The sequence below is a fragment of the Leptinotarsa decemlineata genome, unplaced genomic scaffold (assembly GCF_025532065.1).
Source record: "Leptinotarsa decemlineata unplaced genomic scaffold, Ldec_3_MD MMD2_tig00003348_RagTag_RagTag, whole genome shotgun sequence".
Lineage (NCBI taxonomy): Eukaryota > Metazoa > Arthropoda > Insecta > Coleoptera > Chrysomelidae > Leptinotarsa > Leptinotarsa decemlineata.
The window spans coordinates 2,410,056-2,422,196 of NW_027412588.1; positions in this window are offsets into that span (position 1 = coordinate 2,410,056).

Below are 12,141 nucleotides of genomic sequence, written 5' to 3' on the forward strand. Positions count from 1 at the left end.
GTATCAGTACTTGACATTTTTAAAATTTCATTGAAAATACCGTATATGTTCATACCACAGGCGTAAAAATGGAACCACTGTGACTGTGACAATGAATTCCGTCAGCCGATTGCAGTTAAATTTGATTGGTCAGCGTGAGAAGGCTTGTTTATTTTGCTCAATAGATGCAAATGTGCGTGATGATCATGCTTTGTTCACGTATCTATCTTTGTTTGGGATACTTTGTTTGATGGATGGATAGTTTAGTTGTGGTTGAGCTCCGTATTTCAATTATTTACAGTGCAGTGAAAGCTGTAGTGGAAGGCAAAGAATAAATGTCGTCAGAGGTTGATGTTGAAGTTTTATTTGGCAACTTACCGCATAGGGGAGCCTCGTTTATCTTTGATATTCGAAAATTTAATTTTCTGTCGATCCCATAGTTGGAATTTTCTTAAGGGGAGATGTCATCGCCACAGTTATTCTTACGTATTATTCCAATTTTATCATTTGCATTATTTGATTTTTCATGAATTCCATCCGTTTTGTATATCCACAATTTTACTTTGTGTTTAACAGCCATAAAATATGATTTCAACATTTCTTGTAAATCTTTATTCATAATATTATACAGGCCGTTTCTATTATCATTCTAATATTGCTATATCTACTAAACCGTAGCAGATACGAAGACGATTTATTGGGAAAAAAAGTAACTGTCATCGGGAATAATACAATGACCGAAAAAAATTTACGGGGACTCTCGCCCTTCTCGAGTTATACGGGGATGACCAAAAATGCTGTTTTTAATTTTTTTCGAATGGAATTGTTATTTCTGAGAATATCGAAAAATGGAAAAATAAATGGTTTTGTATTCGAAGTATACTATGCCGATGTAATAATAAATATTCGATAAAACCTTTCGTGTCAACATGGTCACCGTCAACTTTTTTTAAATGCGGATCTATCTTTTTTATTACAGATATTGATAAAGCAATGAATTCAAAATCCAAGGGTGTATCACATTCAATATTTTATAGCGTTTCATTTGAAATAACTACCCTCATCAGTGACAACAATTTTAAATTACGGTCCTGTCGTTACTTCTTTTGTAAATTGTTTCGATTTCTTCAAAATATCATTTAGGCAACCCAATAAATTCGACAAGTAGGTACCTTATTACAATAAAAATTTGGTTTTGTAAATTTCTGTATTGCCGTAATTTTTCTTTCAAAGCTTATTTCTCCCTAATCAATTATAATTCGTGATATTTTTATACTTATCAATCCTGGAAGTAACAGAAATATCAGTTTTTGGTCAAAATTCGATTATTGTGTATTGTACGATCACATAGCATCTCAATTCATTTACCATCTTAAACGCGTAGGCTTTGTTTGCATTCTATGGCAGTAAAAATGAATCCGTTGTTGGTATCTGTTGAGAACTGTCAGACGTTTATGAACATATCAAAAATGTATTCAAATCATGAAAGGACTGATATGCTATTAAGTTATGCAAAATCAAATAGACATCTTCTTTTGGCAAAGAATATGTATGTTGAGCTATACCCGAATCGTCGTATTCCGAACATCCAAACGTTTAGACGATTAGAAAGAAATTTGAGGGGCTATGGTGCATTTGACAGAAAGAAATAAAAATTTACACAGTGAAAACATCTTTTTTTTTAGGATTGTCCGGTTACAAAAATTATGCTAATCAAGATTGTTCTTCACGAGAAATTGCCCTCGAAATGGGGATTTCTGTAAAATCCATCAGAACTATTTCGAAAAAAAAAAACAAATATAAATGCTACAGGATACGCAAAGTTCATCACCTCAATGAAAGCGATTACGGAAGAAGAGTACGATTTGCGAAGTGGTTAAGACGTAAAAATAGGGAAGTTGGGAATATTTGTAAAAAAATAATATGGACGGACGAATCAAAATTCACCAACAATGGTTGGTTCAACCGGAATATCCATTATAGGTAGAATAATACAAATGAACATTGACATAGGGAAACCAATTTCCAAGAAAGGTTCGGAATAAATGTTTGGTTGGGAATTGTGGGAACAAACATTCTTGGCCCTTTCTTTTACGATCATCATTTGAATAGTGAAATGTATCTTCATTTTCTATTCAATGAATTCGATGGTTCCTCAGATGAATTGTCACTGAATATCCGCCATGAAATACAATATTTTCAACAGGACGGCACTCCTTCCCATAATGCAGCAATAGTAAGGAAACATTTAGATGCAATCTTCCCAAGAAAATGGATCGGAAACAATGGACCAATTACTCAGATCTTACTCCTTTAGATTTTTTTGTCTGGTGATACAAAAAGGATGAAGTTTTTTCAACACCAAGTTCAGATTTCGACCATCTCAAACAAAAAATAACAGATGCATGCATTAGTATTACACCTAGTATACTAGAAAATTGCCACAGAAATTGTCTGGACCGACAACTTATGTGCATTCAACAAAGAGGTCGTCAATTCGAGCATTCAATGTAGATTGCCATGTAGTTTTGATTTTTCGTATTGGTTTCATTTTTCTCGAAAATTCCTGATAAAATAATATTTTTTCTGTTTAATTATTGTCACTGATGATGGGGGTTATTTCAAATGAATCGCTATAAAAATATCAAATGTGATACACCCTTGGATTGTGAATTCATCGCTTTATCAATATCTGTAGTAAAAAAGACAGGTCCGTGTTAAAAAAAGTGTGTCAAAAAAAGTTGATGGTGGCCATGTCGACAGGAAACGTTTCATCTAATATATATTATTACATCGTCATAGTACACTTCGAATACAATAACATTTTCCGTTTCTATTTTTTGATACGAGTATTCTCCGAAATAACAATTCCATTCGAAAAAAAAAACGAAAAACAGCCTGGAGAAGGGCGAGAGTCCCCGTAAATTTTCTTCGGCCAGTGTATTGTTCCCGATGATAGTTACTTTTTTTTCCATTTAATCGTCTTCGTATCTTTTACGGTTTAGAATATAGCAATGTTACTACATGATAAAAGAAACGGCCTTTATAATTTTGGGCCCAAATGAAGTGAATTATGTTGTCCGAAAGTCTTATTGCCACTGTATAATGAATAGGGGGTCTACGCCAGAATATTGAAACTATATTAAATAGGGGATCTACGCCAGAATATTGAAAGCTTGGGAGTTCAGGTTCATATAACAGTATTTTTCAACAAATCATTATTTGGACAATCGGTGTTCATTCTATATATGGATTAGAAATGTTGAGAAAAATCGACCATGAAACATTCATCTGTGCAAGAATCTTGTGTCCCTCATTAATAACACAAAAACACCAAGTTCTGACGAACACCGGTTACATGACTAGGGACAATATGAAAATTCAATTATACAATTTTATCGGCATCTTTCGTCCAAAATGATTCATCTACATTCACATTGAGAGAATTACCACAGTCTCGGGAGGAAGTGACACCCAGTCTATTGTATAGGGCAGCTCGTGTTTCGTCCCTCGTTTCATCGAAATGATCACATTTCCTGCCATTCACGCTTGGGTGTAATGCGGCAACCCCTCAACTAACGTCTTAAAGACACTGCGAACCTCTTAACTCATAACATCATTAGGATGATCCATCGAGCATATGCTGTGCGAGCTATAAAACTAGAAACAATCATTATAATATCTTTCGTTAGTCAGTTTTTTTGGCAGTTCTTTTAGTGATTATAAATGATTGACAATAAAATGCTTGATTGGCCTGTCAAATGGTAGGAAATGGGTATTTTAGTCAGGTATAACGAACTAGTTGATAGAAAATGAACTCGTAAGAAGAAATTCTACTTATTTTACTGTTCGTTCAAGTTGAACGTTCAAGAGAGAGGGAGAGAGGCAGGCTAACGTGCGAAGATTCAAAAGAAATAACAGTTTTATTAAAGAAAAATTATAATAACTTCAAAATAACTTAATATATGGCACAACTACATATATAACTCAAATAAAACTGAAAGTGAAAGGTTGTTATGAAACCTAGTGGCATTAGCACATTCCATGAAATGGATATTTTTTTAAAAGGAACGTGGTCATATATTTCCCAAGTCTAACATATTGTGGAAAATATCTTAAGAATATTCACTTTCATTTGAGATTTTTTTTAAGGGGATTGATATCATTTAGAAGCAGAAACCTCAACCGTACTTGATTGCTACACTTCGTCTTCGACAGTAAGAAATCATCCAGTTTCTTGATTGTTTGCATGTTCACTTTTGTAGCGAGCGGAAACTCTTAACGGTACTTTTATCCATGAGTATTAATTTTGATTACGGGAAAAGAATCGATTTCACACTCAATAGAATGAAAAATCATTCCATTTGCAACTTAACCAATATTCTGTGATTGTCGAAATTCAGGCCACATATTTTTTCCAATTGTGATGATTTTGGATCTTCAAACAATCCATGATCGATGATTTCAAATTTCAATAAATGCATGTCGGTTGTTGCAGACGAGTTATTTCCAAAATTTCTAGGAAGGTTTTAGATTTTTTTCGTTTTGTATCAATATTTTCTAATCTGATGGTATACTATTCAACAAGCGAGAAATTTGGTCATTACTCGGGTTGACGCAAGTCCTAGGTGATCGTAACAGCTCCTGCTTCAAATTATATCCAGATCGGGTGCCTTTTTTACAAATCCAAAGATTAATTTATGAAAAACTATTCAGAATTTTCAAAGCTGTCCTTTCCAAAGAGTACAGAACAGATAAAAAAATTAAATATTTGCACAAATTGTTTGAGAAGTGGCTATCTTTTAATTACACAATACTCTTCTACACACTCTTGTGCCCACATCATCATTCATCGAAATTGATTTTCAATCATGGATATGTTGCAAAATATTTTATTCAATAATGAAAGAGAGAAAAACGAATTAACAAGATTTGGGTTTTCTCTAACAAAAATCACAAAATAATAACACAGGGGCAGAACTAAAAAAGTGGGAATATATTCAGAAAGTTGAACAAGTTGAACAGGAAACGTAAATTTAGAGAAAGTTTTCGTAAACGCCTTAGGAAGCTATTGTATGGTTGCGGTCTTATTAACTGCTCAGCAAAATCTTGTGACTTGAATGTACAGTAATAGATTGAATCGAGTTTTCAAATAACTACACGTTAAAGATTTCGAAACATCAGCTCCACTTCAACTATAGTATAAGACAACTCAATAGACAAGATGATGAAAGTGAAAAATATATTATTTATAAAATGATCTGTGATGACTGACAAAAATATGTTGGTCAGACTTATATGTTTAGTTTACAGGACGGTGGTGGAAAAATAAAATAAGAAAAAACTATGTTTATAATGAACTGTTTCATTGAAAAAAAAATAATAATGATGTAGATAATGTACTAAAAACTAAAAAAAAATTAAGCGTAACCTGATTGAATATGTGAATACTACGCCCAAAAAATCGTCGAATTTCATCTGAAAGTGGAAGTGAGATTCCATTCTGTCAAATAAAAATATGAAAAATTAGACTAATGTGAATTGAGCCTGTTTATTTTCTGATGATGGTGAAAATAGTGTAATAGTTCTGATGTGAAGAGGAAGTATTTGTGTCGGATCAATTGTATGTTAGAAGTTTTAGCTATACCTCCCACAGTTCTATATACCCGTAATTTTCAAATATTGACAAAATGATGATACCAAATATTCATTTTGATACAAAATGATTATTCATAATGTCCAATGTCATCAACTGATATTGATATAAATATTTCAATATGATTCCTATGATATTTTTCTTTCAAAATGTTTATTTATAATTTGATAATGTGGTAGATTAAGAGGAATGCATTCCTCGCATTTCACTAAGCTGTGAACCTCACATTGTAAAAAGGCAGCTATTATTCATTACACTGAGTTCATCAGATGTATAATAACTTACAATACAATGCTGGAGATTGATTCAGATATGTATAATTCAGGTGAATATGTCTTCAATGTAAATATGTCTTCAATGTAAATTAAAGGAACAGTTTGTCAATATGATATAAATATCAAGGTTGAGCAAAATGTATGTAAATAGGTATAGTTTTCAGTACTTCTTTTAACGGAAAGGAAGTTTGAATGATATTACAATACCCTATTCAGCAGTTTGAATAATAATCATATAGCTACTTTCTAACCGGTGGGGAAGAACTTCATTTAGCTAAATGTAAACATCAGTTGAAAACCCATTTTCATTTGTTAAATATCCGAACTGGTATGACGACGTGATATGACGTCTCTAGACGTTTTTGAGGGGACACGTTTAAGTTTAAGTATAGAAAACCCAACCGCAGTTCATTTTAGAACCCGTGGATAAATTGCTGATTACGAAATCACCTCAGAAATGAAATTGTTAACAAACTTCGGTAATGTCAATGAGTAAATGAAATATTTCAACATGAAGTCGATGATTTCTAACAATAAAAAATCGAATTCCTTTAAGAGCATTATTCCTCCAACTAGGCTCAAGCGAACGAGAAACAACATATTTGTCATCGACCCCTCTGCCTGTTGAGGTACTAACCAACTGCATATCCACATGGCCCAAATCTTCGTATAACAACAAAAAATTTTATTTCTGTAGTACGTGGTAATACTTGAAGATTGGTTTTAAATCGGATTATTTAAAGCAACTATTCGTTCAGGCCAGTCACGGTAGATTTATCGCTGGCTAATACCACGAAGGGCGTTAGATTATATCCGAGTAGCCAGTCTTCAAGTATGCCCACCATAAACGTTTTTTGTGCTTATACGAGGATTTGGGCCATGTAGATATGCAGTTGGTTAGTACCTCGACAGATTATGGGGGGCGATGACAACTATGTTGGTTGTCGTTCGCTTCAGTCAAGTTCGAGGAATGATACTCTGAAATGGATTTAAATTTTAATTATCGAAAATCATCGACTTCTTGTTGATAATGGACACTACCTTGCACTGACGAGTGGCCAAATAGCCCAAAACCGGTCGGCAAGTGTATTCTAATTCAAAAGTCGATACCGGAAGTTGTATCGCCAACAGCATTTGCATTGAAGTAAGCTGTAGTGAGTTTATGATCTTGAAATTACGAAAATAATTGTTGTTTTGCAAATTCTTAAAACGAATATGAATCTACTAGTTGACAAAGCATGTTAGGAAAAAAATTGTTAAAGAGTGTTTTTTTAAATATACAAAATATTTACAAAAATAGAAAAACCCTATACTAATCAGGTGAAAAATAAACATATGTCAAATATATGTAAAATAAGTGGTTATATAAAAATCACATGAAAATTAACTGAAGAAGCAAATAAAATATAAATAATACATACTGAGAATAAAATCACATCTATATCTAAAATAAAATCATAGCAGAGTTTCATTGTAAAATTCCTCGAGATTATATAATGCTTTTTTGAGTAGGGCTTCTTTCATTATTTTTCTGAATTTGTAATAGTTTTCTCCTATCTGATTTCGGAGGATACATAATTATATATTTTTTTGCTTTCATAAATCATAAGTCAGAGTAGATTTCGGAATAGGAAGAGGTATTTTATTTTCCGATATTTGCCTTGTAACATATTTCATTTGACCGCTTGGTTTTGGGGTATCAACTGTATTGAGGTTTTTGTGTATTAGATATACAGACTAGAATAAAAGTGCAGGTGAGGGTTAAAATGCCCTTGCTGATAAATAATGGTCTACAGGGTTAACACATTCGAGACTTGAATAGGTATCTAACTGTCCTTTTTTGTAGGACAAACACTGATTGTAGTAATTGTTGACTACAAAATCTCCAAAAGGCAATTCCATATCTCAAATGAGCCTCAATCATAGAGTAGTAAACCACCTTTCCTGTAGATGTGCTCAGTTCATTTGTGACAACTCTAAGTGCATAACATCCTGCCGCTAATTTTTTTGCCATTACTCTAATATGCAGATCAAATTTCAGTTTGTCATGAATAGATATTCCTAGGAATTCTGAATTATTTTTGTTTTCTAAAGTTTGTCCGTTTAGGCTCAAATCTTCTTAAAAGGTGCTAAAGGCAATTCCATATCTCAAATGAGCCTCAATCATAGAGTAGTAAACCACCTTTCCCGTAGATGTGCTCAGTTCATTTGTGACAACTCTAAGTGCATAACATCCTGCCGCTAATTTTTTTGCCATTACTCTAATATGCAGATCAAATTTCAGTTTGTCATCAATAGATATTCCTAGGAATTCTGAATTATTTTTGTTTTATATGATGGAATCGGCCGATACTTGATGAAAATCCATAACTAACGTATTCCAAAAACACTTTATTGTGAGATTTTCACTAAATTGTTTTACAAAAACGCAACACGTGTTTCGCCATACAATGGCTTCATCTGGCGTGTCTTTCAACTAATTCTACACATTCAATACTAAATATATATATAGTTTATGGAGTACCTGAAATCAAAGTACCTGTAAACGAAGTACCTGAATTTTAAGTAGCTGATATTTTACCTGAGTTTCTAACGAATTAAATTACCTGCACTTATGTTCCATTTTCACATTTGAAAAAATATATTCAGTAACGGAGAGTTATTGAGTTCTAATTGATCATTCAGTAAATTACCCGAATTCCTGAATCTATTGATTTCTAAACATTCTAGATGATTAAGTTTCAAACTCTTCTCTTCTAAATGTAACACCTCGTACTCATGATTGAACTCGTGTCCTTCTGCTAAAAGATGGTTTGCAAATGTGGAATTGGTCTTTCTATTTACAAAACTACTCCTATGTTCTTTAATTCGTTGGAAAAATGTTCTTCCTGTTTGCCCAATATACAGTTTTGGACAGGAGTCACAAGTCAGCTTATATACTCCTGATCTATCCGACACCAAAGTTTTGTCCTTATTGTTTTTAATAAATTTACTTAGGTTATTATTCGTTCTATAAGCTACGTTTACGCCTTCTTTCTTCAAAAAACGGGCAATATTCCTGTTTGGTTCCCCCACATATGTCAATGTCTTATAACTCACGTTATCGCATCTTGAATATGGGTAGACCAGATCCATGGCTTGCTTTTGTCGTTTTTTGGAAAGAATGGAGTTTACAATATCTACCTTATAACCGTTATTAATCGCGATTTGTTTGATCAAATTCAGCTCTTTCTGGAAATCCCTATCAGACAGTGGAATATTCAATAATCTGTGAATCATACTATTGAATGCAGCAACTTTATGCTGGTACGGGTGTGTGGAGGAATTATGTATGATAATGTCCGTGTACGATGGTTTGTGGAAAATTGCAAACTCATGTTTATTGTTATTTTTCGTAATGGTTAAGTCTAGGTAATTTATTGAATTATTTACCTCCCTCTCAGTGGTGAATTTTATTGACGGGTGGATGGAGTTGGCATATGCAATGAACTTGCCTAATTGCCTATCTGTACCAGTAAAACATACTAAGATATCATCTACGTATCTGTACCAGTACAAAAAATTGTTGGCTAACTGATTATTATGATTATTATACTCTATGTTATCCATGAAAATTTCCGCCAGTAAGGGACTCAAAGGATTCCCCATTATTAGTCCTTCATTGCATGAAAAGAATTCTCCGTCAAACTGGAAATAATTTTGAGACACACAAATGGTGAGTAAATCAACAATCTCTTGTTTTATCAGTGGATTCACATGGTTTTTGTCTAAGAGACACTCCACTTGTCCAATTGTTTCAGTTGGCGGGATACTGGGAAATAAATTTTGGACATCGAACGATATTAATTTTGAGTTATCTGGGAGGATATATATTTAGTATTGAATGTGTAGAATTAGTTGAAAGACACGCCATATGAAGCCATTGTATGGCGAAACACGTGTTGCGTTTTTGTAAAACAATTTAGTGAAAATCTCACAATAAAGTGTTTTTGGAATACGTTAGTTATGGATTGTCATCAAGTATCGGCCGATTCCATCATATATCTGAAGAAAGCCCCTACGGGCTTTTTGGCCATTTGGTTTTTTAAACTAATTCTAAGATGTGCGTTAACGACACAAAACATTTGGTTTTTCAACCAATGTATTAAAAACAGAGTACATTCCAAATTTACCGCCCTGAAGACCAACAATAGAAGTATAGCAGCCCAAGAAGCAATCAATCATGGAAGAAACAAATGGATGAAGGTAGAAAGAAAATTCCTATATTGTAAGAGAGATATATTTAATGTTTATTTGAAAGTAATACATTCTGAATCCGACAACTATGTACCAGAAAAAGGTTAAGGAAACTCTCAAAACAATAGAATTGGTTATGAATGGAATGTATTCTCTTATTAAATTACATAAAACCAATTTCCCGATTAGGCCAGTGGTATCGTTCGTAACGGCACCTACTGTTGAAATCTCAGAAATCCTGATTAAATTGATTCAAACCTATACCAATTTCAAGCCTAAATTTAGTATAAATAATTTTTATCAATTAGTGGATAATATTAAAGACGTAATCCTCCCAGATAACTCAAAATTAATATCGTTCGATGTCCAAAATTTATTTCCCAGTATCCCGCCAACTGAAACAATTGGACTAGTGGAGTGTCTCTTAGACAAAAACCATGTGAATCCACTGATAAAACAAGAGATTGTTGATTTACTCACCATTTGTGTGTCTCAAAATTATTTCCAGTTTGACGGAGAATTCTTTTCATGCAATGAAGGACTAATAATGGGGAATCCTTTGAGTCCCTTACTGGCGGAAATTTTCATGGATAACATAGAGTATGAAATCCATAATAATCAGTTAGCCAACAATTTTTTGTACTGGTACAGATACGTAGATGATATCTTAGTATGTTTTACTGGTACAGATAGGCAATTAGGCAAGTTCATTGAATATGCCAACTCCATCCACCCGTCAATAAAATTCACCACTGAGAGGGAGGTAAATAATTCAATAAATTACCTAGACTTAACCATTACGAAAAATAACAATAAACATGAGTTTGCAATTTTCCACAAACCATCGTACACGGACATTATCATACATAATTCCTCCACACACCCGTACCAGCATAAAGTTGCTGCATTCAATAGTATGATTCACAGATTATTGAATATTCCACTGTCTGATAGGGATTTCCAGAAAGAGCTGAATTTGATCAAACAAATCGCGATTAATAACGGTTATAAGGTAGATATTGTAAACTCCATTCTTTCCAAAAAACGACAAAAGCAAGCCATGGATCTGGTCTACCCATATTCAAGATGCGATAACGTGAGTTATAAGACATTGACATATGTGGGGGAACCAAACAGGAATATTGCCCGTTTTTTGAAGAAAGAAGGCGTAAACGTAGCTTATAGAACGAATAATAACCTAAGTAAATTTATTAAAAACAATAAGGACAAAACTTTGGTGTCGGATAGATCAGGAGTATATAAGCTGACTTGTGGCTCCTGTCCAAAACTGTATATTGGGCAAACAGGAAGAACATTTTTCCAACGAATTAAAGAACATAGGAGTAGTTTTGTAAATAGAAAGACCAATTCCACATTTGCAAACCATCTTTTAGCAGAAGGACACGAGTTCAATCATGAGTACGAGGTGTTACATTTAGAAGAGAAGAGTTTGAAACTTAATCATCTAGAATGTTTAGAAATCAATAGATTCAGGAATTCGGGTAATTTACTGAATGATCAATTAGAACTCAATAACTCTCCGTTACTGAATATATTTTTTCAAATGTGAAAATGGAACATAAGTGCAGGTAATTTAATTCGTTAGAAACTCAGGTAAAATATCAGCTACTTAAAATTCAGGTACTGCGTTTACAGGTACTTTGATTTCAGGTACTCCATAAACTATATATATATTTAGTATTGAATGTGTAGAATTAGTTGAAAGACACGCCAGATGAAGCCATTGTGTGGCGAAACACGTGTTGCGTTTTTGTAAAACAATTTAGTGAAAATCTCACAATAAAGTGTTTTTGGAATACGTTATTTTTGTTTTCTAAAGTTTGTCCGTTTAGGCTCAAATCTTCTTAGAAGGTGCTAAAGGTAAGTACGTTCGATTTATTTGTATTAAAACATAAGTAATTGGAATCACACCAATTTTTTATCATTTCAAAGTCACTAGTGATGGTATATTTCAATTGCTGGACATTTTTTCCA